The 26,466-nt window shown below is 47.3% G+C and overlaps 1 protein-coding gene across 3 annotated transcripts in view; it reads left to right on the plus strand.

Moving 5' to 3' along the window:
* VOPP1 (VOPP1 WW domain binding protein) overlaps positions 1-26,466 on the plus strand; it is a 92,532-nt gene that overhangs the window by 7,711 nt on the left and 58,355 nt on the right. The window lies entirely within an intron of this gene.

Here is a 26,466-nt window from a genome sequence, read left to right on the forward strand (position 1 = left end):
CCGACCAGAACAAAGAAGTAGTATCTTATAAATCAGGTTTGAAATTGATCGATTGTGTACTTGAGGCACAGAAGACCCCTGATGGGAGTTAAGTTTCTTGTTTAGATAGTGTCTTAGTGCATTTGAGCTGTTATAACAAAATACAAAATACCACCTACCGGGTAGTTTATAAACAGCACAATTTCTGGAGGCTGGGAGGTCAGTCAAGGCACCAGCAAGGTCCAGTTCGGTGAGGGCCCTCTTCCTGGTTCAAAGCTGGCGCCTCTGGCTGTGTCTTCCCATGGTGGAAGGGTAAGCAGTCTCTGTGGGGCCTCTTTCATAAAAGCATCTATCCCACTCGCGAGGGCTCCACCCTTGCGATCTAATCACACCCTAAGTGCCCCTACTTCTTAATCCCACCGCATTGGCGTTAGCACTTCAGCGTGAATTTTGAGGGGACATGAACATTCAGACCATATCAGATGGCAACATAGGGATGTTTTGTGGAATCTCAGCCCTTTGTGTATTGGCTGGGAGTCTTTTGGGTAAATTACTTAGGCTCTCATTGACTCCACTGAGTCACCTGTAAGAAGAGAAGTGCCCCAGGGTAGAGGGAAGCTTGGGGGAAAAGCCACCACTTGGAATTTAGCTCTGCACAGTTTGGACCAACAGATTGTGAACATTGTCAGTTGTTTCTAAGCAAGGTGCCTTGCCCAGGTTCCCTGCCAAAATGGAGAGAGGGCTCCAAAAATACCTTTTTATTTAAAAATTGTGCTTTCTTCCCTTTTTAGTATATCTGTGACTAGATTGAAAAGAAACTTGGTCATTAGTGTCCAAAACAAGGGAAAGGAAGATTGTGATTACTACCATCTTTGGCTCTCAATTTTTGCTCTGGGTAAAGCAATAAAAGGGTTCAAACTAGAATGCTCTTCCCCTTTGATGCTTTTTGGATGGCGGAGCAGAAGGCAGCATCCACAAAGGTAACACCTTGACTTTTAACTAACTGGGAGTAAAGTTGAGTGAAACCCTTTGGCTCTGTGGCTGGTCTCCGTCTCTTGGTATCTTGTGATTTATGCCTGTGTTGTCCAAAGAATCAAACTATGGCTTCCTGGAGAGAGTGGGGACAGATCTTAAACTCTTATGGGGGGGGGGGGCAGGGAGTGTGGGAGTTAGTTTGATTGTGAGAGTTTGTGAAAGTTCCTAGTTGTGGTACTTTGTTTCCTTAGTTGTATAGAAAACAAACGGATGAGAAGGGGGTGGGGTGTGTGAGGCAAGTCCCACAGCCTCAGGGCATCGTTCTCACACTGCTGCAGGGTCTCCCCACTTGGTTAAAATCTCTGCAACCTCAGCTGCTCTCTACTGACTTCAAGGTACATTCCAAGCAGTTCAGGATTCTTTTTCCGGAACCCTGGCTTCTTTCTTTTGTTCTTTTTTACTTATGTCTTGTCACTTTCCTCCTGACCGTTTTTCTCTAGCTCAGAGAGTGTCAAACCTTTTGTTTGTATACTCTCTTAAGGAATTTTCAAAAACTGTATACCCCTGCAAATATTTTTTGAGTTGACTTGCAATATTTTTATCACAGATTTTAAATGACGAATGAATTGGATCCAGTGAGATTATTGGATTTGATCTCTTGTGTATTGTGAAAATTAACTATTTAAAATTGAACTAGAAGAGCACTCAGTGTATACAGTGGAATTTAAATACCAGGAGCAATTTGATCCTGATTATTGTAGAGGAAGGATGTCACCGGCCACATCAGTTAACAAAGGTTGTTGCGGCCATCAAGCCCTCAGCCACTGCAGCCTCCCCAGACTGTGCACCCTGAGGGGTTCAGGATAGAAAAAAACAGGTTACCGGCCCTAAGTAGTTAAGATGCAGCTCAAAGGAACGATTTCAAAGAGCCTAGACTCTTGCATCTTCCCATACATAGAAAAGTGCTAAATTCATTAACTTGAGATGCCTGGTGTTCTTTAACAGTAATCTTTTGATGTTCCAACTACCTGGGAGGTTTTTGTTGTTGTTTTTAGAGAAAGACAGAGATACAGATATCTCTCTCTATAAATCTATCTCTTCGCTCCTCCCCGACCTCTTCAGAATAGTCCCTTAGAGCTACCTGAGAGCCTGTCTCCAGGGCTTAAGTCCTCAGTGTATCTCCTGAATAAAACATAATTCTCAACTTTTAGGCTGTGCACTATCATTCCTTTAAAAATATGCAAACAAGCTCATCTTTAACAGTTGGAAATTTTACATCACCTCCTTTTCTCTTTGATCTGCTTCCATTCTGCTTCCCACACAGAACTTTAATGAAATCTATGCTTGAAAGTCTGTTTTTGCCATCCTCTTTTTGGTCACAAAAATATATATCGAGTTAATTTTTAAAACGTTTCCTCAGATAAACGATTAAAAATTAAAAATTTACTAACAGAGTTATCATTACAGTTATTACACATTCGATGGAAACACTGTAAATATATTACCAACTGAATATTAGTAAACAGAAAAGTTTACTGGCAATAATTTTCTGAGTGGGGTGGGGGAGGATTTTATTTTTTCAGTTGGATCATGTATCACGGGTAGAAATGGAAGAAGTTTCATATTGAACTTCTTCTGAGTCATGGGCCCAAACCTCACAGTAAACTGTGATCAGGTCATTTTTCAATTTAATTTAAAGCAAAGAGTTTGAGAGCGCCTGAGGTGCAAAGTGTGTGTTGACAAAGGTAGTCTCCTTGACGGAACTTCAGTGAGGTTCCTCTGTGCTGTCTTGACTGGGCCTCTCCCTGGCCTTCTTCGTCTGTCTGCGCTGACCCACGTTTAGCAAGGATCTTGCTACATTGTCCCCCTATCCTTGATATGCGATTACTTTGACCTGCCTTCAGCAAGAATTCTGTTAAATCAACTTAGCAAGAATGCCCCTCCCCTTGATCTGTCCTCTTAGTGATTTTCCGTCCCTTGATTCCTTCACTCTGTTCCTTGGCTGTAAATCCTCACTTGTCCTTTTTGAGTTTGGGATTGAGCTTCATCACACTCTCCCCTGGTGCCATAGTCTTTTTTTGCGCGGTACGCGGGCCTCTCACCGCCGTGGCCCCTCCCATTGCGGAGCACAGGCTCCGGACGCGCAGGCTCAGCGGCCCAGCCGCTCCGCGGCACATGGGATCTTCCCGGACCGGGGCACGAACCTGCGTCCCCTGCATCGGCAGGCGGACTCCCAACCGCTGCGCCACCAGGGAAGCCCTGGTGCCACAGTTTTGAATAAAGTCTTCCTTACCATTTTAACAAGCGGCAGAGTAATGTCTCTTCGACAGAGCTGATACCAGTATTTGCAATGGCCTTAGAAAGACACCCTGAACAGTTTTCAGTTCTAGACCAGCACATCCTGTAAGAGTAGGAATGGGTGGGAGGTGTACCTTGTTTTGTAGAGAGATGAAGGGTGGTTGTGAAAGGGGAACTAGCATGGCCACTTGACCAGCATCTTCACCAGAGCCTGTGTTCCCAGGCAGGTCAGTTTTAGGAAAGAGGGCCTCTGGGGGTTAAGGTCTAGAAATTGCATTTTTAACAGTATGTGGAATTGAGACCACAGGTTCCTTGATGTACTTCGTGCTTTTACCACTTTCTTGCAGGAAAGGAGCTGGTGTTCAAAATCATGACACCTGGGCTTTGGTCAGCGGAGCCGGGTGTGAGAGGCCATCACTGTGGCAGCTGGTCCGGCTGCCATGTGGTCAGCTCTGTGGGCAGTGGCTGTTCTTGGAGACCTCCTCCTGGACAGGAGTCATACTTCTCCCATAAGACTAGAGGGGTCAGCCTCTTCATTAGGCCACCATCTGGTCCCTTTCCAAGTGTCAGCATGACCTGGTGGTGACGTATTTCGTACAGCTGCCGAGAGTAGAGGTAGGTTTATTTAGTGATGATTGTCACAACTAGAATTGAGACCTTTTCTGGATCCCTCCCTTGTGATCAGAATTGGTTGTGTGTCTAGTTCTTCTTTTGGTAGTTGACTCAGGATCTCATTGAAATCATCATCTGTCCACCTAACACCTGACATCCACCTGACCTAAGTTGTCTATGTACCTTGAGCACAGATATAATTAATACAGGTGAGTCTTCAGAAGGAAACTTAAAGTGATTTAAAGCTTTTCAGTGAAGCTACCTCCTCTCTGACCTTGAACTCTGACCTTCCCTTTGCTTTCTCCTCTGGTTTTTAGCAAGTCTGCATTATTATTGCTGAAAAGGTCTGAGGACGCTAAAATAGCTCTTTCTTTGATGGTCAGCTTCACCCGTGATGCCAGGGTCTGGTGGTGTCCCTTTAGCCTGCTGTGTTTTAGGCCATGGTCTGAAGTCCTTACTCTGTGGGGTCTCTGGCTACAAGGAGGCCGGGGTGAGAGTGCGGGCGGATATGTGAGTGAACACGGGAGGGAAGAGGTTGCACAGTGCAGTGCACAGTCACGCTACCTCTGTACAGGGAGATCACGGCTCCTGGGAGAGCCGTCTCCTGAGCAGAGATGGTTGGAATTGGTATCAGCAGAGCTTTTATAGGGTGGCAGAGTCCCCCCACTGATGAAAGCGGCATCTTCCATGCAGTCGTGCACATGTAAACAAGTCAGCAGGTGTGAAACATTCACATTGTTGTATGAGCTTACATTTATTTCTCTGGGGAGAAGTTTAAAGTAAACGTGAAAAAATAGGATTTTCTTGTGTGCCTCTAATTATGGAGTACTCATTAGACTGTGTATCCACTAGAAGGCTTTCAGCCCTGAGTAACAGGATTCTGTCCTTGTGGTTGCATTGTGGGTCGCGACAATCCTTCATGATATGCAAATAAATCAACTTCCACAGCATCTCTGTTAGGACATAGATGTGTTTGTTCTGTCCTGGCCTAGCAGTATGACTTGGTTCCCCTCGCTCCGACTCAATATTTCCCAATGGGAAACTCGTTTGGAGGAGGATGGTGTTAGATGGGTCCTCAAGGACCAGCATTTTCGAATAAAAAATCAATCCAGTGATTCAGATATAAACACATATAGAGACCTTCTTGCTAGTATGTGGCGTTAATTACTTTTTTTTTTTTTTTTTTTGCGGTACGCGGGCCTCTCACTGTTGTGGCCTCTCCCGTTGCGGAGCACAGGCTCCGGACGCGCAGGCTCAGCGGCCATGGCTCACGGGCCCAGCCGCTCCGCGGCATGTGGGATCTTCCCGGACCGGGGCAAGAACCCGCGTCCCCTGCATCGGCAGGCGGACTCTCAACCACTGTGCCGCCAGGGAAGCCCAATTACTTTTTTGAAACATCTTAGAGTATTTTTAAAACTCTCCAACATTCTTTACTTTCTCTGATTTATAAGAGATGATGGTGATGATGTGATAACTAGCACTTACTGTGTGTTTACTATGTGCCAAAGACTATTTTTTTAAAAAATTTTTGATACTTTCCAATTTTCTTTTTCTCTTTTTTCCAGCTTTACTGAGGTATACTTGACAAATTAAAATTATATATATTTAAGGAGTATAATGTGCTGGTTTGATATGTGTATACATTGTGAAATGATCACCCCATTCAAGCTCATTAACACTTCACACCTCACGTCACCTTGTGTATGTGTGGTGAGAACACTTAAGATCAATTCTCTCAGAAAAGTTCAAGTACAGTTTTATTAATGACAGTCACCGTGCTGTACCTGAAATCTCCAGAACTTAGGCATCCCGCATAACTGCATCTCTGTACCCTTGGACCAACACCTTTTCATTTCCCCATCCTCTCAGCTCTTGGCAACTGCCATTCTACTCTCTGCTTCTATGAGTTTAACTCTTTTACATTCCACATATAAGTAAGATTAGGTAGTATTTGTCTTGAGTTGTCTTATTTCACTTAGCATAATGTCCTCCAGGTTCATCTATATTGTTAAATGGCAGGATGTTCTTTTTTTTAAGATTTTTTTTTTTGGATGTGGATCATTTTTAAAGTCTTTATTAAATTTGTTACAATATTGCTTCTGTTTTATGTTTTTTGGTTTTTTGGCTGCAAATTGTGTGGGATCTTAGCTCTCTGACCAGGGATCAAACTGTACCCCTGGAATTGGAAGGCAAAGTCTTAACCACTGGACCGCCAGGGAAGTCCCAGTATATTCTTCTTTTTTAAGACTGAATCGTATTCCATTATACATATAACATTATATTTTCTAAATAAATAAATTTATTTAAATAAGTTACTTTTATTTAAATACATGTATATTTATTTACTTTATTTTATTTAAATAAATACATATATATAAATATGTAAAATTTAAATGAATATATAAATAAATTAAATTTTATTTTACGTAAATATGTATTATATATAAATATGTTTAATATGTTTATATATATATATAAATAAATGTTTTCTTTATCTATTCATCCATTGTTGAACACCAGGGTTGTTTCCTCATCTTAGCTACTGCAAATAATGCTGCAGTGAGCATGAGGGTTCAGATATCTCTTCAAGATAGTGATGTTATTTCTTTTGGAGTCGTACCCAGCAATGGGATTGTTGAATCATACGGTAGCTCTATTCTTAATTTGTTGAGGAGTCTCCATGCTGTTTTCCATAATGGCTGCACCAGTTTACATTCCTATTAATAGTGTGCAAGTGTTCCCTTTGCTCCACATCCTTGCCAACACTTGTTCTCTTGTGGTTTTGATAATAGCCATTATAACAGGTGTTAGGTGATATCTCATTGTGGTTTTGATTTACATTTCCCTGATAATTAGTGATGTTGAGCTGCTTTTCAAGTACCCGTTGGCCATCTGTATATCTTCTCTGGGAAAATGTATTTTCAGGTATGTTGCCTAATTTTATTGGGTTATTTATTGTTTTGTTTGTTTGTTTTATTTTTTTGTTACTGAGTTGTATGAGTTTCTTGTATATTTTAGATGTTAACCCCTTATCAGGTTTGGTTTACAAGTATTTTATACCCCTCTGCAGGTTGCCTTTTCATTTTGTTGTTTCCTTTGCTGTGCAGAAGTTATCTAGTTAGATATTTAGTTACTTGTTTATTTTTACTTTTGTTGCCTCTGCTTTTGGTGTCATATTCAAAAACATACTGCCAAGACCCATGTCAAGGAGCTTTTTCCCTGTGTTTTCTTCTGGGTGTTTTGCAGTTTCAGGTCTTACATTTAAGGCTTTGAACTGGTAATGCTTTGATCTGTTTGAAATTTTTACAACCTGTTTTGTGAACTGTGATGTGATCTGTCTTGCAGAATGTTCTGTGCGCACTTGAGAAGTGTGTGTATTCTTCTGTTGTTGATGGAAAGTTCTGTATATGTCTGTTAGGTCTATTTGGTCTATAGTGTTGTTCAGCTCTGCTGTTTCCTTACTGGTATTCTCTTTGGGTGACTTATCCATTTTGAGAGTGGGATACTGAACTCTCCTGTTATTATTGTGTTTCTGTCTATTTCTCCCTTCAGATCTGTCAGTATTTGCTTTATATATTTAGATGCTTTGATGGTGGGTAAATATATATTTATAACTTACAGTTTCCTGTTGAATTGACCTTTTATCATTATGTAATGACCTTCTTTGTCTCTTTTGACAGTTTTGACTTAAGGTCAATTTTGTCTAATATAAGAATGGTTTACCCTTGAACAATGGGGGTTAGGGGTGCCAACTGCATGTAACGTTACAGTGAGCCCTCTGCATTCAAGATTCTGCATTCACAGATTCAACCAACTGTGGATCGTGTAGTACTGTGTACGTATTTATCAAAAAACATCTGTGTAAAAGTGGACTAGCATAGTGCAACACTGGCACAGTGTTGTTAAGACAACTTAGGACAACTGGGGCTTCCCTGGTGGCGCAGTGGTTGAGAGTCCACCTGCCGATGCAGGGGACATGGGTTCGTGCCCCGGTCCGGGAAGATCCCACATGCCGCGGAGCAGCTGGGCCCGTGAGCCATGGCCGCTGAGCCTGCGCGTCCAGAGCCTGTGCTCCGCAACAGGAGAAGCCACAGCAGTGAGAGGCCCGCATACCACAAAAAAAAAAAAAGAGGGACAACTGTGTAGCCACTCCTGCTCTCTTTTGGTTAACATTTGCATGGAATATCTTCTTCCATCCGTTTAAGCCTATGTGTATTTTTAAAGCTTGAGTCTCTTGCATGCAGCATATAGTTGGATATTGTATTCTCATTCATTTAGCCACTTTGTTTTCTTGATTGGGTAATTTAATCTGTTTACATTTAAAGTCATTATTGACAGGTAAGAACTTACTCTTGCCATTTTGTCCAGTATTTTCTGACTTTTTTGTAGTTTCTTTGTTCCTTTCTTCCTCTTGAAGAATGCCCTTTAGCGTTTCTTGTAAGACAGGTCTAGTGGTGATGATTCCCTACTCACCACCATCATCTAGTGGTGATTTTGTTTGTCTGAGAAAGTCTTTGTCTTGTTCATTTCTGAAGGGCAGCTTTGCTGGGTATAGTATTCTTCATTGGTCATCTTTTTCTTTCATCACTTTGAATATATTTTCCCACTGTCTCCTGGCTTGTAAGTTTTCTGCTGAGAAATCCACTTATAGCCTTATAGGGGTTCCTTTGTATATCATAAATCCTTTTTTCTCTTGCTGCTTTTAAAATTTTCTCTTTGTCTTTGACTGTTGATAATTTAATTATAATGTGTTTCTGTGTAACATTCTTTGGGTTGATCCTGTTTGGGGACCTTTGAGCTTCAGGAACCTGGATGGGCATAATACCCCTCTCAAGATTTGGGAAAGTTTCAGCCATTATTCCTTTAACTAAACTTTCTGGTCCTTTCTCTCTCTTTTCTCCTTTTCAGAGTCCCATAGTGCATCTGTTGAGTTGCTTGATGGTGTCCCATAAATCCCATTGGCTGTCTTCTCTATGTTTCATTCTTCCCCCCCGCCGACTGGATAATTTCAAATGACCTGTTTTTGAGTTCACAGATTCTTTCTTCTTCTTGATCAGGTAGTGCTGAAGAAATCTGTTGGATTTTTCATTTCATTCATTGTGTTCCTCAGTTCCAGAATTTCTGTTTGGGTCTTTTTTTATGATTCCTCTTTTTTGAAATTCTCATCTTGTCCGTGTATCGTTATCCTGATTTTGTTGAGTTGTCTACCTGTGTTCTCTTATAGCTTATTGAGCTACCTTAAGACCATTATTTTGAATTCTTCGCGAGGCAAGTCACAGATTTCCAGTTCTTTATGGTTGGTTACTGGGGCTTTATCAGTTTCCTGTGGTGGGGCATGTTTGCCTGATTCATCGTTATCCGTGTAGCCTTGTGTTGATGTCTGTGCATTTGAAGGAGCAAACACCTCTTCCTGTCTTTACAGGCTGGATTTTAGTAGGTAAAGACCTGCTGCTCTGTCCCCGGACTGATGGGACTGCCTCAGGGATTGCATTGGAGCAGGGCTAGAGCCTGGTCACTTGGCTGCCACCAGGTCTGCGGTTGTGTTCACCGTTGGCGGGCTTGTTACTGGGGATGCAGGTGGTTTGAATCCTGTCTATCACCTGGGTGATGGGCCTGCCTCCAGGGCTGTGGTTGAGCAGCCTGGTCATGGTGCCATTTCTAGGCCTGTTACCAGGGTCATGGGTGAGGGTGGCATCTGCTGTATCCCTAAGCGTGCTCCCACCAGGTCTCTGGGTAGGCGGCACTGCCTCTGGGACCAGGGTAGAGTGGGGTTAGAATAGGGTCACAGGGCTGCTTCAGGATTTGCAATCAGAACTGAGGTCAGCAGACCTGCCAGTGGGGGTTCGGACAGGCGTGTCTCACACTGGTTTCCTGGGTGGGCGGTATTGCCCCTGGACCATGGCATATTGGGCCTGGAATCAAGTCATAGGGCCCTTTGAGGGTCTGCAGCTGGGACTGAAGTCAGCAGTCCTGCTACCAGGGGCAAAGGTGGGTATGGCTGGGTCCCTGGGCCGGCAGGAGTGACTCTAAACCATCTTAGAGTGGGGCTGGGGCCGGTCACAGGTCGGGTCTGAGGTTGGAGATCCTGTTAACAGGGGCATAGACAGGGTGGCACCTCCTGGTGCCTAGGCAGCATGGCTCTGTGCAGGACCGTGGCCAAGCTGGGCCACAGCCGAGTCCATGGGGGCAGGGCTGCTTTCGGTCTGTATCCAGGGCCACTGTCAGGGAGCCTGCCTTCTCCCAGCGACTCTTCTCGGTCTTGGGCTCCACCAGGGTTTTGCAGCTTTGTACCTGGATCCCAAAGCTCCCATGAGGACCCTTTGGTCTGTGGATGGATGTCAGTTTGTTCTTAACGTGGGGGATGTGAGCTGGGCACCTTCTATTCAGACATCTTGCTGATACCCTGCTAAGCACGGCTTTAAACACTTGACGTTTCATCTCTACAACCCTTCTCTGAGTTTAGTGCTGCATTATATCCATCTTGCAGGTGAACCAGGTGAGGCGCAGGAGATTAAGAAACTTGTCCAAGGTTTTCTAGCTAGAGCCAGGATTCCAACCTCGTCAGACTGGCTTCAGAGTTTGTGTTCTTAAATACTGTTGGTTCCCCTGCCCCAGGTGTTTATGTTCGTATAATAATAATGTTCTCTTCTCTGCGGGTCCTGTGTGGGCTGCCCTGGAAGGAGTTCCTGCTAGATGGTTCACGTTTAGGACTTTTTCATTCTCAGAGTCTGAGAAATTCAGCCGTGTTACCCTAAGTGATATATCTTTATTGTAAATAGTATATGGAAATGGGGAATATGGGAATTTTGGTTCACGGAATCCAGAAACATATGAACAAGCTTAAGATCTGGAAGGTAGCTCAGGAACCAGAGTGCCTCATTGGGTTGTCTTTGTGGCATTTGAGTCACATCTCCTGCTGACCTGCCCCCCACCAGCGCCCCTGAGCCCCTACCTTGCTAGGTAGGCTGCAGTCAGGGGCCCAGCCTGTTCGGCCCAGTGCTTTGTGCCACCACGGGTCAGGGAGGGTTTAAGGGGGCTTGACAGGCACTGTGGGAGTGGAAGACTGCAGAAGCAGGCTTCAGAGGTGCTAGGCGAGTGCCTTGTATTTGTAAATGTGACTGCTTGGTCCCTGCACACCTACCCATTGTGGCATTGCCATGTAGAAATTATTAGGAAAATCTGTTGGAAAATATCTTAGAGTACATATAAAAGAAAACAAACAAAAGAGTGGGTTTTGGTTTACGAACCCTTTGGCATTATTCATTAATTTATATTTATTTCCTCTCTTTATTTTCATTAGTAGAGCTCATTGAAGGAATTCTAGTGCAAGCGGTCTTTTTTTTTTGTTGGCTGCGTAGTATATGGGATCTTAGTTCCCCCACCAGGGATCGAACCTGTGCCCCCTGCAGTGGAAGCACGGAGTCTTAACCTCTGGACTGCCGGGGAAGTCCCAAGCAGTCTTTAAATCAGTGGGATTATAATCCTTGAAAGGCCTTGCTAAGTAGAAATTATGTGAGTGAAATTTGGTTTTCTTTTTAAAACTCATCATAAAGACTTATGTTCTCAGGCAAAGGCATGCCACTCCTGTGAAAATAATTAGCCACTACTGCTGTATTTAATAATGAGGTATGGGGCAGGGAGATGAGGGGCCCATACTTAGCTTTTGCTACTTGGACACTTAGAGAAAGGGCCACCTAGAACAATACACTGGGCTAAGATGGCACTCCCGCCCGTAAGAGCCGGATCTCATCTGCGCCCAGTGTGCCGCGCACCGTTTTAGTTGTGTGCCTTACTTGTGTTCCCCACGCGAACCTTGTAAATGTCGTCACTCCACTTTACAGGGTGCAAACTAAGGTTGAGAAGTTAAGTGATTTATTAAAGGTCACGTGTGCAGTCAAAGAAGATGGTAGGAGCTTTCTTTTCAGCTTTCCCGTGTGGGGAAACTGAGGCACTAAAGTTTAGTGGTTGTTGCAAGTCAGCATCTGTTATACATGTTGTCCTTCAAGGGCTGGGGTTTGAGCCAGGGAGAAGGGAGCGGGCAGCAGTGCTGACGGGTGAGGGGGGTGTCGACACAGGGCCCCCGCCTTGCCCAATCCCCTGCACCCTCACCTTCTATCCCAGCCCCGCGTTTCGCTGCTTTCCTTCCCCTTTTTTTTTGCGACTTCTCCCAAGTCTGCAGACAGGCTGATACTTTTTTAAAAGACTTTTTAAAGGTGTATTTCTCTGTGTACCTTAAGTTTCAGGTGGATCGTCCTTTGGCTTACAAGCATGTTTCAGTGTAACGGGCTAACTTGGAAGCAGCACCACTTCATGAAGCTCTTCTTCCCAGCACACAGCAGCACCCCTCCTCAGGGGCTCTTCTTTCACCGTCCCCGTCCCGACCTCTCGTCTGCACCTTCGATGCTCATGTCTTCTAGGCTTGGTTGAGCACCTCCTCGTCTTCCTGTTCTCTGAAAGATCCCGAGGAATCTCATTCACATCTAAATCTTCAATCACAGTATTTACGCCAATGTCTCCAGAATCTTGTGTTTCTAGCCCAAGAATTCCCTGCTCAGTGACAGCCCTTATCGATCCAGTTGCCTAATAGAAATCTCTCAGACCCTGTATCTGAAACAGAGCCCATCCTTTCTCCAAGTGGCCCCCGTTGGTTTTCATCTTGGTCAGTGGCCGCGCCACCCAGCCAGGAGGCTGCTCCAGAAGCCTGGACCACTCCAGCCCCGCCCCCTCTGCATTCTCCGCAGTCCTGTTGACCCTTCCTCCAAGGTTCTAGAATGCACCTCTCTCAGGCCTCCGTCCTGCACGCCTGCCTCAGTCCTGGCTGTTCTCCCTGTGGACGGCCCTCTTCCTTCTGCCTGTGTGATCTCTTGAAACCCTAACCCAAGCTGTCACTTCCTTATTTGAAATCCATGAATGAACCTAAAATTTCACCTACCCTTAGCTTAGTTCAAAGTGCCCATCGGTGCCCCGTCCGTTCCTTAGGTGATGTGTGGTGTTTCTATCCTGTCCCAAGCCTTGCTGACTCCACGCCCTTGCCCTGACCAGGTGCTGTGTCTAAGAGTGAGGCGGCAGACGTCACACATTTTTAAGTGTGTTTTTTTATCTTACGAGAATTAACTGATCACTGTACGAGTTTTAGAGCCTGTCTCGTCAGCAGTGAGTGGGGGAGGAGGGCCTCTGAATGGCTCGTTCTCTCTGCCTCGCCTCTCTTTACCCGTGATCACAGTTCTGGATGAGGGTTCACTTTCTGGAAATCACAACGGGTTGGAGGGAAAGAGATCCAAGATTGTAAATTTTGAACAGGGTGGGCAGCGTTGCTAAGATGCAACCAGGATATGCCTGTCAGAGCAGAGTCTTTCTGAATGGTACCTGCTGAGTTGTGCAGTGTGCCGTCCGTGGTGCCGACCAGGACGGACTTGGGAGCAGCCCTGCTGTGAGGCTCCAGGGTCTGGAAGGAAACGATGCCTGGCTGTGCGGCTTAGGAAGAGTGTGAGTGAGTGTGTGTGTGTGTGTGTGTGTGTGTGTGTGTGTGTGTGTGTGTAGGACACGGAGCACGGTGATACCAGTGGAATCAGAGGTTGGGAGGGCTTCTTACGTGGTGATGAATGACCTAAGCAGCTGTGGTGTGTGCAGGGATGGAGCTGCTGGGGTTGGGGATATAGGGACTGGGGGCGTCTGTTAGGGCTGAGGGGAGCCCCAGTGTGTCTCATTGGTTTTGTTCCGGGAAATATTTAAAGCAAAACCAAAATCTTGAGGCCTAGGTCTGTAATCTAAATATTGTTTGTCTGGCAGGAGATGAATTGGCACTTACAGCCAAGCCTAGGAACCTTGTTTTAGGGTCTATGTTATAGGTAGACAGCCTCTGGCTCCCCAGGCTAGTCGTCTATTTCCCTCACTTTGAAAGCAGGCCTCCTACAAAGATTTTTCACTGGTGAGAATGCCACCAGCCCTGCCCTGACTCTTCCTCCCAAGTGGTACAAAAGTGGAAATGAAAATATATCCCCATTAAATTATGCTAGGTGGTGGAACTGTAGTTGCTAGGGACTAGAGGCATTAAAAACTTTCCCCCAGGGCTTCCCTGGTGGTGCAGTGGTTGAGAGTCCGCCTGCCCATGCAGGGGACGTGGGTTCGTGCCCCGGTCCAGGAAGATCCCACATAGTGTGGAGCGGCTGGGCCCGTGAGCCATGCCCGCTGAGCCTGCGCCTCCGGAGCCTGTGCTCCGCAGTGGGAGAGTCCGCAACAGTGAGAGGCCCGCGTACCGCAAAAAAAAAAAAAAAAACTTTCCCCCAAACCTCTCCTTTTTGTGGAAAAAAAAAAAAAATCTTGAATTGAAAATTGAAAATTAGCCGGTACGACGGATGAACGATGGTTCCTTTCCAGCAATAACCTCCTGGCGGTGTAATGCACACTGGGAATAAGGTTATGAGATGCAGTGAACTCCTGTGCGTACTGTTGCTCCCTGAATGGTTTCCAAGTTTAATTCCTTGTAGGAAGATTGGCAGTTGTAATTATGTTGTCAAGCGTTTGTCTTTTTTGCTGTAGCAACACTGACACCCAGACAGAGAGCTCCGCCCTGACTTTGACTAGCGCGAGGCGCAGGTCTTGGTCGCGTGTCTTTCCCAAAGTATGTCATCGTTCATCAGCACTTTGCAGCCAGTGCTGTGTGTACTTTTTTCTCTGGGTTCAAGGGTACAGTCTAGGGAATCCTGTGTCTCTTCCTCACAGCGTTCTGTCAACTTTCTGAGTTTAGCACAGTTGGCACTTGGACATTCTCCTGGGAGAACAGGGCTCCACCGGCTGCCTTATCACTTTTTTCTATGAGTGAATCTCTGTCAGCTGCTTGGTAGATCAGACTCCATGACCTGAGGTCTCCCCCAGTTTGGGGAGGTGATGTGATGTGGTAGAAAAAGGGCAACTTTGGAGGCAGGCAGACTTGAGTTTTAAACTGACCTCTAGCATTTCGTTTGGGGCGTGTGTCGCTTAGCTTTCCTGGGCTTCCTTTGTAACCCAGGGGAACTCTTGCCGGGGGTGTGTGAGTGTGAAGGTCTGCCAGGTAAGAGACATTTAGTAGACCGTGCCTTATGTCCTTAAAATGTCTTATGCTTTCTGATAGGAGCAGCCGTTCAGTGTAAGGTGGGAAGGAAAATACTTGCCACCCCATTTCTAGAGACAGTGTGGAGAGAACAGCCTGTGAAGGCAACTTAAGCTTCTTGCGGGGAGACGCATTTTGTGCAGAGCTTTTGAAATCACCTAACTTCTCTCCTTGCTGTTCCCAAATCCCAAGGTCGATCGTGTTTGTCCGTCTCGTCTAGTCCTTTAATGGACCGCCTTACCCATGCAATGCATGTTAAAACCCAGCAGAAGGCCCGGGCCTCGACGGCAGCGGGTCCCACCGTGGCCTTGGTCCTGTGTCGCTGGTCTCTGACTTGCCTTCCAGCGCCGTCCCTCCACCTCTCCGCCCTTTATATCAGTTCAGCACCCACTTTGTATTGTCCGTGTGCTCCAGCTTCCATTCCCTCCTTTGCTGTGTTTCCGTCTGCCTTCTTCCTGTACCAGAGGGAATCCAAGCCCTCTTTCTCTGCCTCATGGACCCTTCCCACTCAGGACTTCCCTTTGGAGGAATGAATAAGACGACCCTTCTCCGTTTATTTTTGTGCACTTTAGACATTCGCTTGGATGGGAAAATTGACCTTGGAGATATGAGGTGTGCTCAGAATCTGATTTGGCACTGAACACGTCTTGTGCTGTTTCAGCCCGCTAGGAAATTTGTAGGTAATTTGCCAACCAAACTGGACTGATCAGTGTTTCCACAGAAGAACCTGTCCCTTTGCTTCTGGTGGCGCTGTTCCCCGCCCTGGGAACGCCCTCTCTCTTTGTCTTTCTGTTTTCACTTCAAATACAGCCTCCCCCGGGAAGCCTGTCCTGATGCCTCAAGCCAGTGTAATCTCTGACTTTCCAACTTCATAGTTAAAACATTGCTATGTTTATTATGAAAATGAAACTAACGCATTCTAATCATGGAATAATTTTAAACTAGAGAAATACACAGAGAAACAAAACCACGTCTCATAATTCACCAGGACAGGAGCTGTCAATGTCGAATGACGTTTTCCTTCCAGCCATTTTCTTTGCATTCTTCATACAGTGGTCATAACCTGTATAAAGTTTTGTATTCTCCTGTCATGATCACTCCCATTCCGTTTTTTTTGTTTTGTTTTGTTTTTTTGCGGTACGCAGGCCTCTCACTGCTGTGGCCTCTCCCGCTGCAGAGCACAGGCTCCGGACCCGCAGGCCCAGCGGCCATGGCTCACGGGCCCAGCCGCTCCGCGGCATGTGGGATCCTCCCGGACCGGGGCATGAACCCGTGTCCCCTGCATTGGCGGGTGGATTCTTAGCCACTGTGCCACCAGGGAAGCCCTTCCATTCCGTTTTAAATTACCTGTAAACATTGTAGTAGCTGTATAATATTTCATGATGTCGCTATTGATTGACTCATCATTCTTCTGATGTTGAATATTTAGCTCGTTCCTTATTTTCCTGTGTTTTAAGAATCCTAAGATAAGCATCTTTGTGCATTTTGGATTTTTTTTTAAGATAGGTTTCTAGAAATGGTATAACCAGACCAGAGCTCATTGACAGATTTTTTTTTAAAGAATGAAGTGGAGGGCTTCCCTGGTGCCGCAGTGGTTAAGAATCCACCTGCCAATGCAGGGGACATGGGTTCGAGCCCTGGTCCGGGAAGATCCCACATGCCGTGGAACAACTAAGCCCGTGCGCCACAACTACTGAGCCCGTACTCTAGAGCCCGTGCTCTGCAACAAGAGGAGCCAACGCAGTGAGAAGCCTGCGCACTGCGACGAACAGTAGCCCCCGCTCACCGCAACTAGAGAAAGCCCACGTGCAGCAGCAAAGACCCAACGCAGCCCAAGACAAATAAATGAAGTGGACCATTTTTATTTAAAAAAATAAACTTATTTATTTATTTATTTTTGGCTTTGTTGGGTCTTCATTGCTGCGCATGGGCTTCCTCTAGTTGCAGCGATCGGGGGCTGCTCTTCCTTGCAGCGTGCGTGTTTCTCACTGTGGTGGCTTCTCTTGTTGTGCAGCACGGGTTCTAGGCATGTGGGCTTCAGTAGCTGTGGCACGTGGGCTCAGTAGTTGTGGCTCACAAGCTCTAGAGCCCAGGCACAGTAGTTGTGGTGCACGGGCTTAGTTGCTCTGCGACATGTGGGATCTTCCCGGACCAGGGCTCGAACCCATGTCCCCTGCATTGGCAGGCGGATTCTTAACCACTGGGCCACCAGGAACGACCCCAAAGTGGACCATTTTTAAAGTCTTTATTGAATTTGTTACAATATTGCTTCTGTTTTATGTTTTGGTTTTTTTGGCTGCGAGGCACGTGGGTTCTTAGCTCCCTGACCAGAGATCGAACCTGCACCCCCTGCATTGGAAGGTGAAGTCTTAACCACAGGACCGCCAGGGAAGTCCCTATTGACAGATTTAAAGGCATCTGATATGTCTTACCAGACTGACTTTCAGAAAGTTTACTTTTTAAGCCAAATTTATACTCCCTCCCGCAGTGTATATGACTACAGGGTCAAATATTATATGTTTGCTTATTTGAACAAACATACATTTTCCCCATGTTACAAGACGCAGAGGTTTAAGACACTAGCATGTGTGTGTGTTCACTGGGTGTTGGCTGGTGTCCTCTCGGAGGCGGACCAAGAGTCCACCCTCTTGTCCCACTCTCACGCCAGGTAGACTGGCCTCTCGGCTGGTGTTGGATTGGACTGAGCTACGCAGTGATAGGAAGTGGGATTCTGCCGGGAGTCCTTGGACTGATGCCGTGCCCTCTCCCAAGCACCGTGTTCTCCGGTGTCCTCCTTCATTCTGCTCGGCTGTTCTGGCCCCTTGACCCCCGCCCTGTGGTCCTCAGGGACCTGGGCTCTGGGGGCATCCTGGAAAGCAGCCAGTCTGGATGTGGATGACCCAGGGGCTGTTTTCCTGGTCAGGGCAGTCAGTCCCTGCAGTCACCCTGATGGGAGTGGGTGAAAATGAGCCTTTTCCTGATTTGAGAGCACCATTTTTTCCTTCAGAAAGGATGGAAGTGGAAGCTTTTAAATATATGGGATTTCTATACGCGGGCCTCTCACTGCCGCGGCCTCTTCCACCGTGGAGCACAGGCTCCGGACTCACAGACTCAGTGGCCATGGCTCACGGGTCCAGCCGCTCCGCGGCATGCGGGATCCCCCCAGACCGGGGCACGAACCCGTGTCCCCTGCATCGGCAGGCGGACTCTCAACCACTGCGCCACCAGGGAAGCCCGGGGGATTTCTTTGAGAATAGTTCCACATTCTCTTGTCTGGAAAGCAGGCAAAGTCTTCTTCATACAGTTGGGTATGTGTCTGTCTAGAATGTAGCGTTTGGGGTAAAGGAAGTCGATACAGCCTTGCATGCGTCAGCATACGCTTCCTCTCTTTGTTTTGTCTTCAGGGTAAGTGTTCAGTGCAGAGTGTCTGCCCGTGCAGCCCTGACTCTACCAGTCCCCCTGGGGAGGATGTGAAGGTAGAGCAGAGTGTTTCAAAGGGTGGGAAAAGTGAGAAGGTCTCTAAGAACATGGGGCCCTGGTTCTGTCCCAGTTGCAAAAATGACGTTTGAGGGTCACTGCCTTTCTCAGCTTTTGTCCAGATGAGTCACAGATTTGGGGTTTTGGTAGAAATTAAGCCATATCACCAAGGCTCCTGTTCCGTGGATTGTGGATGCCTGACCTGGGGGCCCCTTGCCCTGAGGGAAAGGCAGATGGTAAAAGACTTGGGCCCCTTGCTAACCTTCTTGTCCCCTGATGTCTGTAGAAATGGGCCTTTGCTTTAAGAGCCTGGGTGTTTGTAATGCTTGGGAATGGTTTATGATGAGTTAGTCCTGTCTCCTTTATCAAGCCTTTAGGTAATTTCGGGTCCATTTGGAATACCTGGTCTCCCGCTGCCTGGACTGTCCGTTGTCGGCTGGGAAACCTCTCAGATGTGCCTTCTCCCTGCCATGCAGGACCTCACGTGACCCTCCTCCAGTGCTGACACCAGGCCCTGTATGTGACCAGTCCCACTGTCGTCACTCCAGGCTGTTCCGAGACATAAATGGTGATAAAACAAGACGCCCCTCTCTCCCTCCTGAGATTGTTGATCTTGTTGGTTATTGGGAGATGCTGTTTTTTCATTATCCTGTAGTACCTGTTGCAGAACCCGTAACATTTGCCAGCTTTTCCTCATATTTCGTTTACTCCTAGCTTCATCTCATCCCAGGTAATGGGAAGGAAGGTGGTGATCCAGCGCGGTCTCGTCATGTGAAAGGCATGTTGGCGGGGGGCAGGGGGAGGGAGACGGTAGGTACCACTCAAGGTCCAGGTGATTGTCGACAGGGCCTTGGATTTGTCCCAAAAAGCTGAACATCTAGCTTTTTCTGTAAAGTTTCCTTATCTTAAAACTGCTGTGGGCCAAACAAAACGCATCCGTGGGTGGCTAGCTGGAGATGACCGTTCCGAGCTCAGCTTCCGGTAAGGGCTTGCATGATTGGTGCATTTAGTTCTGGGTGTTCAGAGGTCTCTGTAAAGGAATTGTCCTGCTGTTTCTCGAATTAAGTGGTTCTGTAACTCCCAAGAAGCTGGCAGGATTTACTGGTATGCAGAGACTTAAGTATAAGTTACGGATCCCTGCACTTAAATGTCACAGAACAGGACTTCACTCTAAGCTTAGCCAACATGCCCCGCCTCAGTACTCCACGTGGCATGACAGTTGGGAGGAGCCTCAGAGGTCACTTGGGCGCCCCTCGTTCTCTTCGGGCCTCCGGGGGACGGGATGACCATCCTCCTGCGGGATTCTATTTGTGGAATCCCTGGGGTCTCTTGTGTCTTGTTCCCCAGCCTCGGGGGGGGGGGCAGGGTTTGACAGGAATGTTAGCAGGCATGAGCTGAGAGGATTGGAAAAATATCTAGCGCACCAACATCCCGCTCTGCTTCCTAGAGCCGTGCCAGCTGCCCCCATGTCCTTACCACTGACCTGGGGCTGCTGAAATCCAGGTCACAGGGATTATGAAGGGCCCAGTTCTGCCACGCTGGACACTTGGTGTCCTGTGGGTCAGGAGAGCTGACTCGCCAAGCTCACTTCTGTGCTCAGGTGCGGGTTCACTCATCTGTACCCCGAGGCCTGCCCATCAGCCCGTGTCCCAGAGGCTTCCCCTCACGCTCAGGATGAAGCCTCAGGGCGAGGCTTGAGGGACGGTCACCCCGACCAGTCCTTCCCCATCCCGCCTGCCTCTGCTCTTTGCGCTTGAAAGCCAGGAACCTTCGTTGAGGTTTTGTGGACGTTGTTGTCTATTTGTTTTTGGCACAATATGTATATTTTTAGTCAGCTTTTAACTTTGAAAAGAGTTTAGATTTATAGCAAAGTTGCAAAGCCAATGTAGAGTTCCTATATACCCCTTACCCATTTTCTGCTAATTTAACATCCGCTATTGCCACACTATATTTGCTTAAAAAAAACAAACCTACATTGATAATGTTACGATTAATTAAACTTCTGGCTTTATTTGAATTTCACTAGTTTTCCCACTTGTGTCTTTTCCTGTTGCAGGATTCCATGTTGAATTTAGGCTTAGTTCAGTGTTACCCTAGCTTCCTGCCTCCCTTTCCCTTTTCTTTCCAGGTTCTCTCTGTGTAACCATTCTCAACCTGGGGCACTCCTGGGAAGGGGGTACAGCTAACACAAACCCACGTGGGGGGCTTCTCAGGGGCCTTGGAAGCAGAATAGGGGCACAGCCACCCCGAGCTCTGTCGGACGTGTAACCGGTGCGGCCCACAAGCTGGGACTCCAGCTGCAGTCATGTCTGTTTTATTTTTCCAGTCACACAAGGGTGTCATCATACCTGCATTTCTCTCTGGGTAAAGTCAGCTATGCCCACCGGGCCAGAAGGTGGGAGCAGGAAAGGACACAGTGTGGACCGCACCCATGCGCGTCGGCCGTGTTGGGGCTGGCGGGAGGCCCCGGCCAGGCGCTGGCGGGTGGGCGAGCTCCTCCACCACAGCACCAGGGGCTCCTCACCTGGTCTCACCCGGTACCTTCTTTGCTAGAAGCCATGTTCACAGCTTATACTGACTATAAATGATGTTTGCTCTATGTAGCTGGTTTATTTTTATTTTTTTATTATTATTTTTGCGGTACGCCGGCCTCTCACTGTTGCCGCCTCTCCCGTTGCGGAGCACAGGCTCCGGACGCACAGGCCCAGCGGCCATGGCTCACGGGCCCAGCCGCTCCGCGGCACGTGGGATCTTCCCGGACCGAGGCACGAACCCGTGTCCCCTGCATCGGCAGGCGGACTCCCAACCACTGCGCCACCAGGGAAGCCCTATTATTTTTTATTTTTAAGAAAGTGACATATGCATATCAGTGGAAATGCTGAATAGTGCCAGAGCTTAAAACTAAGAAGAGTAGCCCCCTTATGCCTCTGCTATGGTGGTCTGCTTCTGAAAGGCAACGACGTTCAACTTTTTTAGCTGGTTCATTTAATATTTGCCTCCAGATTTAAAAATAATACACATATACTTCTAGCTGTAGACTCAGCGGTGTTGGACATTATCTATTCAGTCTCTCTCCCTCTGTCCTCTCAGTGTATTCGGTTATAGCAGTACACGTACGACACAGTTTGTATACAATATTTGGCTAAATCCCTACCCAGATCCTCATTATTATGACTGTTTAAACTTCGCTGACTGTTGAGCCATGTAGAATACTAACATTTTACCTCTTTTATTGGACAACTTTTTCGTTTTACCTTGAGTTCAAAGAGGCCTCATGTTTTCATTAACTTAGTTTATTTAGAATGCGTGGCTGAGCTCCCAAGCTCTCCACCAGGCTCTGTAGAAATCCTCAACAGCATTTTCCAGAGTTTCACATCAGATGACATTGTCAGTTGCAGTTCCCCTCTGGGGAGGCCCTCCCTGGAACCCTGAACTCTCTTTCATGCCAATCACACTGTGTTCTCCTTGGGAAGAGCATTCCGATATCAGAAAGATGACTGATCCTCTGAATTTTTTCCCATCTGATGGATCTCGGGATGTTCTGGCTGATCACGTTTCTGTCTGCCTTGGCCTCTGGAAGCTGGGCGCCCACCTCCTTCATCCACCAGCCATACTGCCCCAGATCACCAACGTTGTGTTATTTCGTGTAGGTCGTTCATTCCAGTTTCATCATATTGATATTTTCCTCTTGTTTCCATTTTGCTCAGCTGTCATTTAAAAAAAATGTATCTTAGAAATTAACACAAACGAATACATGCTGGTTGCTCTTATATTTTTTTAAAGCAGTTTAATTGAGATATAATTCACATACCATACACTTTGCCTGCTTAAATTGTACAGTTCAATATATTCTAGTATATTCACAGGCTTATGCAACCATCACCATGATCTAATTTTAGAATATTTTTTACCTCCTGAAAGAAACCTCATGTGCATTAGCAGTCACTCCCCATTCTGCCCCACCCCGTGCCCAGCCCTAAGCAACTGTTGATCTACTTTCTGTCTGTCTAAATTTACTCGTTACGGACATGTTACGTAAATGGAGCGTACAATATGGGGTCTTCTGTGACTGACTTCCTCCCTGTTATAGCACGTATTAGTACTTCATTCCTTTTTTATTGCCCAGGAATAGGCCAAAGTATTTATTCATCTGTTGATGTACTTTTTGAGTTGTTTCCACTTTTTTTTTTTAAGAATAATGCTGCTCTGGGCATTTGTGTACAAGTTTTTATGTGGATGTATGTTTTAATCTCTGTTGAGTGCATACCTGGGCATGAAATTGCTGGGTCATATGCTAACTGTTTAGCCTTTTGAAAACCAGCCAGAACGTTTTTCAAAGCGGCTGCACCATTTTATATTCTCAGAATCAATGTACGAGGGCTCCAGTTTCTCACATCCTTGTCAACACTTTTAATTGTGTCCTTTTTATCATAGTCATCCTAGTGAGTGTGGTGTCTCATTGTGATTTTGACTTGCATTTTCTTAATGACTAATGATGTTGAGCATCTTTTTGTGTGCTTAATGGCCATCTGTATTTCTTCCTTGGAGAAATACCTATTCAAATAATTGCCCATTTAAAGAAGAACAATTTTATTGAGTTATAATCCACATACATGCAATTCACCATTTAAAGTGAACAAGTCAGTGGTTTTTAACATTCAGAGTTGTGCAAGTCAGTGTTTTTTAACACTCACAGAGTTGTACAAGTCAGTGGTTTTTAACATTCACAGAGTTGTGCAAGTCAGTGGTTTTTAACATTCAGAGTTGTGCAAGTCAGTGGTTTTTAACACTCACAGAGTTGTACAAGTCAGTGGTTTTTAACATCCACAGAGTTGTGCAAGTCAGTGGTTTTTTAACATTCACAGAGTTGTGCAAACGTATTACCACAGTCATTCCTTTGTCCCTTATTCATGGGTTGTCTTTTTATTGATGAGTTTTAAGACTTCTTTATAGAAGTTGCTTATCAGCTGTAGGACTGGCAAATATTTTCTCCCATTCTATGGGTTGCCTTTTTACTTTCTTGATGGTGTTGTTTGCAGCATAACAGGTTTTTTTTGTTGTTGTTTTTTTTTGTTTTTTTTGGCTGCCTTGTGTCTTCATTGCCGTGCACGGGCTTTCTCTAGTTGAGGCGAGTGGGGGCTACTCTTTGTTGCGGTGCGCGGGCTTCTCATTGCAGTGGCTTCTCTTGTTGTGGAGCATGGGCTCTAGGCACGCGGGCTTCAGTAGTTGTGGCTTGTGGGCTCTAGAGCACAGGCTCAGTAGTTGTGGCGCACGGGCTTAGTTGCTCCGTGGCATGTGGAATCTTCCCGGACCAGAGACTGAACCCATGTCCCCTGCATTGGCAGGCGGACTCTCAACCACTGCACCACCAGGGAAGTCCCAGCATAACAGTTTTAAATTTTGCTGTAGTCCCGTTTATTTATCTATTTTTTTCTTTCAATACATTTGCCTTTGGTGTTTTTGTTTTGTTTTGTTTTGTTTTTTCCGGTACATGGGCCTCTCACTGCTGTGGCATCTCCCGCTGCGGAGCACAGGCTCCGGACGTGCAGGCTCAGCGGCCATGGCTCACGGGCCCAGCCACTCCGCGGCATGTGGGATCTTCCCAGACCGGGGCACGAACCTGTGTCCCCTGCATCGGCAGGCGGACTCTCAACCACTGCGCCACCAGGGAAGCCCTCAAATTAAAACTTTTAAGCAGGCACTAGAGGAGGAGGATACGTGAGCATTTCCACAAAAGCGTTTCCTGAACCCCTGCCCTGGGCCAGACACTGGCAGTCACAGGGCGGATGTGACAGGACCCCTAAACTCCCGAGGCGCCTGGTCTGTGGGAGGAGAGCACCCCAGCAGTGGGTGGGCAGGGGTGTGAAAGAGTGGGCCTGACGGGGAAAGCACACAGGCACTTGGAGACAGCCTCATACCAGCTGCCGGGTGGGCGCCACGTGCTCCCTGATGTAAGAGGGACGGTCCCCCCCGCCCCGCCATCACAGCATGAGACGGCCCACCCCACGCTAAGCATGCCTCCAGCCTCAGCAGCCTGCCCATTCATACAACACTTTTAGGACCAAATAAGATAATGCAAATGAAACTTTTTGTGCTAATGATTTTAGTAAAATTTAGAGCCCCAAGGAGAAAACTAACATCTCCTTTTCTGAAAGTTCAGGAAATTTTCATCCACGCGACACTGAGCCGGGCTCCAAACCATGGGAGCTCCAGGGAAGAGCATTGCAGGTGGAGATAAAGAAGACCTAGACTTGTCTTCAGGAGCTCGCCCTCTAGAGGCGGTGGATGTCAGGGGATGGAAGGTGGCCATGGAGTGGCAGAGACTGGAGCTCTAGCGGGCTGGGGGCCGTGGCCAGGACCTTCCCTGGTTGTCTGGATTTTAATCTGTCAGTGAGGCATTTTCAGGGTTTCTGGGGAAACCGGTACAGGCCAGGCTCTCTGAGCCCCACCACTTTTGCTTGTTCCGTATGTATGCAGTCCTGTCTAGGCTCAAATTATATTCAGAAGGAAGGGTTTTGTGACCTCCAGGAAAGAAGAAAAGAGAGAAACGTGCAATGAGTGGGGATCCACCGGAGAACCGCAAGCAGGGAGTGGGTGTGCTTGCTCTCTTCCCTCTGGGCTGTCCTCTGCAGAGCCCTGTGTAGCCACCTGAGCCTTGTGAAGTCTCGTGAGAAGGGAGGGAGGCAGGTGCAGTGCCAGCAGCGCCCCGAGCCTGGCCTCCCAGGGTGCAGGAGGTCATGCGGGCTGTTGAGGATGCAGGAGCGGCCCTGGGCTCTCCTGTCCCCACTGGTCTCCACCTGCCTCTCCTCGTCTTCCGCATCCCCTCCTTTACCACGGGCAAGCCCACACGCGCTCGCTCTTCATCTCCCGGCCCCGGACCAGGCTCGCTGACCAGGTGCGTGGGGAGGAGCTGGCCCTGGCGGGCTGGAATGCTGTCTTGGGCGGCGCTGCTGCTCCCAGCTAGGAGCCCGAGGGGCCAGAGGTGGTGGAGGCTCTCTGCTGGGATGCCAGCGTGAGGTTCCAGCAGGCACGGGGTCAAGGTGCCAGGTGGCAGGTGGAGAGAGGTCCCCGGCTCAGTAGAGAACCGCGTTGCATTCTGGCCTGTGTTGTGCTCAGGACACCCGCAAGAGGGCCACAATGGAGACACGTGGGGGACTTGAGGTCAGACTTGGGGAAACTGCACAGCAAACTCAGAAGCAGAAAGCCAGTTGGGGGCAATACTGAACATCGGGTTCTGAATGACAGACGGAGGCAGAGATGCGGCGTGAGGCTGTGGGCAGCCCCAGCTTCCCAAACAGCTGCCCGCCCCGGGAGTAGAATCGGCACGTCCTGCAGGTAACTGTTGCAGGACCTTGTCCTTGCCAGGACTGCACAGGAGAAAATTGCATGAGAATTGAAGCTGAGTCCACCAGTGGAATTTGTCATCGGCTTGCATTTGCTTTTTTACCACCAGACGGTCTTCCTCTTCTCTCTCCATCCTCCGTTCCCTTAAGGAAAAAAAAAAAAAAAAAAACAGCTGTACAAAACAATCTCCGTCACAGATTTTTAAAAGCAGGACACAGTGACAGCTATTAGAAATGATAGCTGACAAGCTAGGAGACAGAGCTATAAAAAGTTTGCTGACATTCTTCCAGAAATGTGCTGCATTGGGCGGAGAGCCATGGCTGTCTACGATACTTAAAGAATTGCTTTCCTTTTTGACCCGAGTTCTGCTCCTCCATGTGGGTGTTTTCCCCCAGGCCACCCCAGCCCACTTCCTCAGTAGGAGAAAAGGTGAGGCGGCACCCAAAACAGAGCATCAAGACGGTGATGTCCCCACGAGATCAGTTGCGTGTAGCCGCTGTCAGATGTGGGCCAGCAGGTCATTCAGACTACGTGCCCTGGACTGTTTCAGGGCATATTTCCTTTCACTTTTTAAACTCAGATATTATGCACCGTGTACCTGCAAGGGCCAAGTGTGAGGTCATGCCGATGCGTCCCTGCCCTCCCGTTTAGGGGGGGCAAGGGTGGTGACAGCAGGTAACGCCAAGCACTGC

This window comes from Globicephala melas, chromosome 9, assembly GCF_963455315.2.
Source record: "Globicephala melas chromosome 9, mGloMel1.2, whole genome shotgun sequence".
NCBI lineage: Eukaryota > Metazoa > Chordata > Mammalia > Artiodactyla > Delphinidae > Globicephala > Globicephala melas.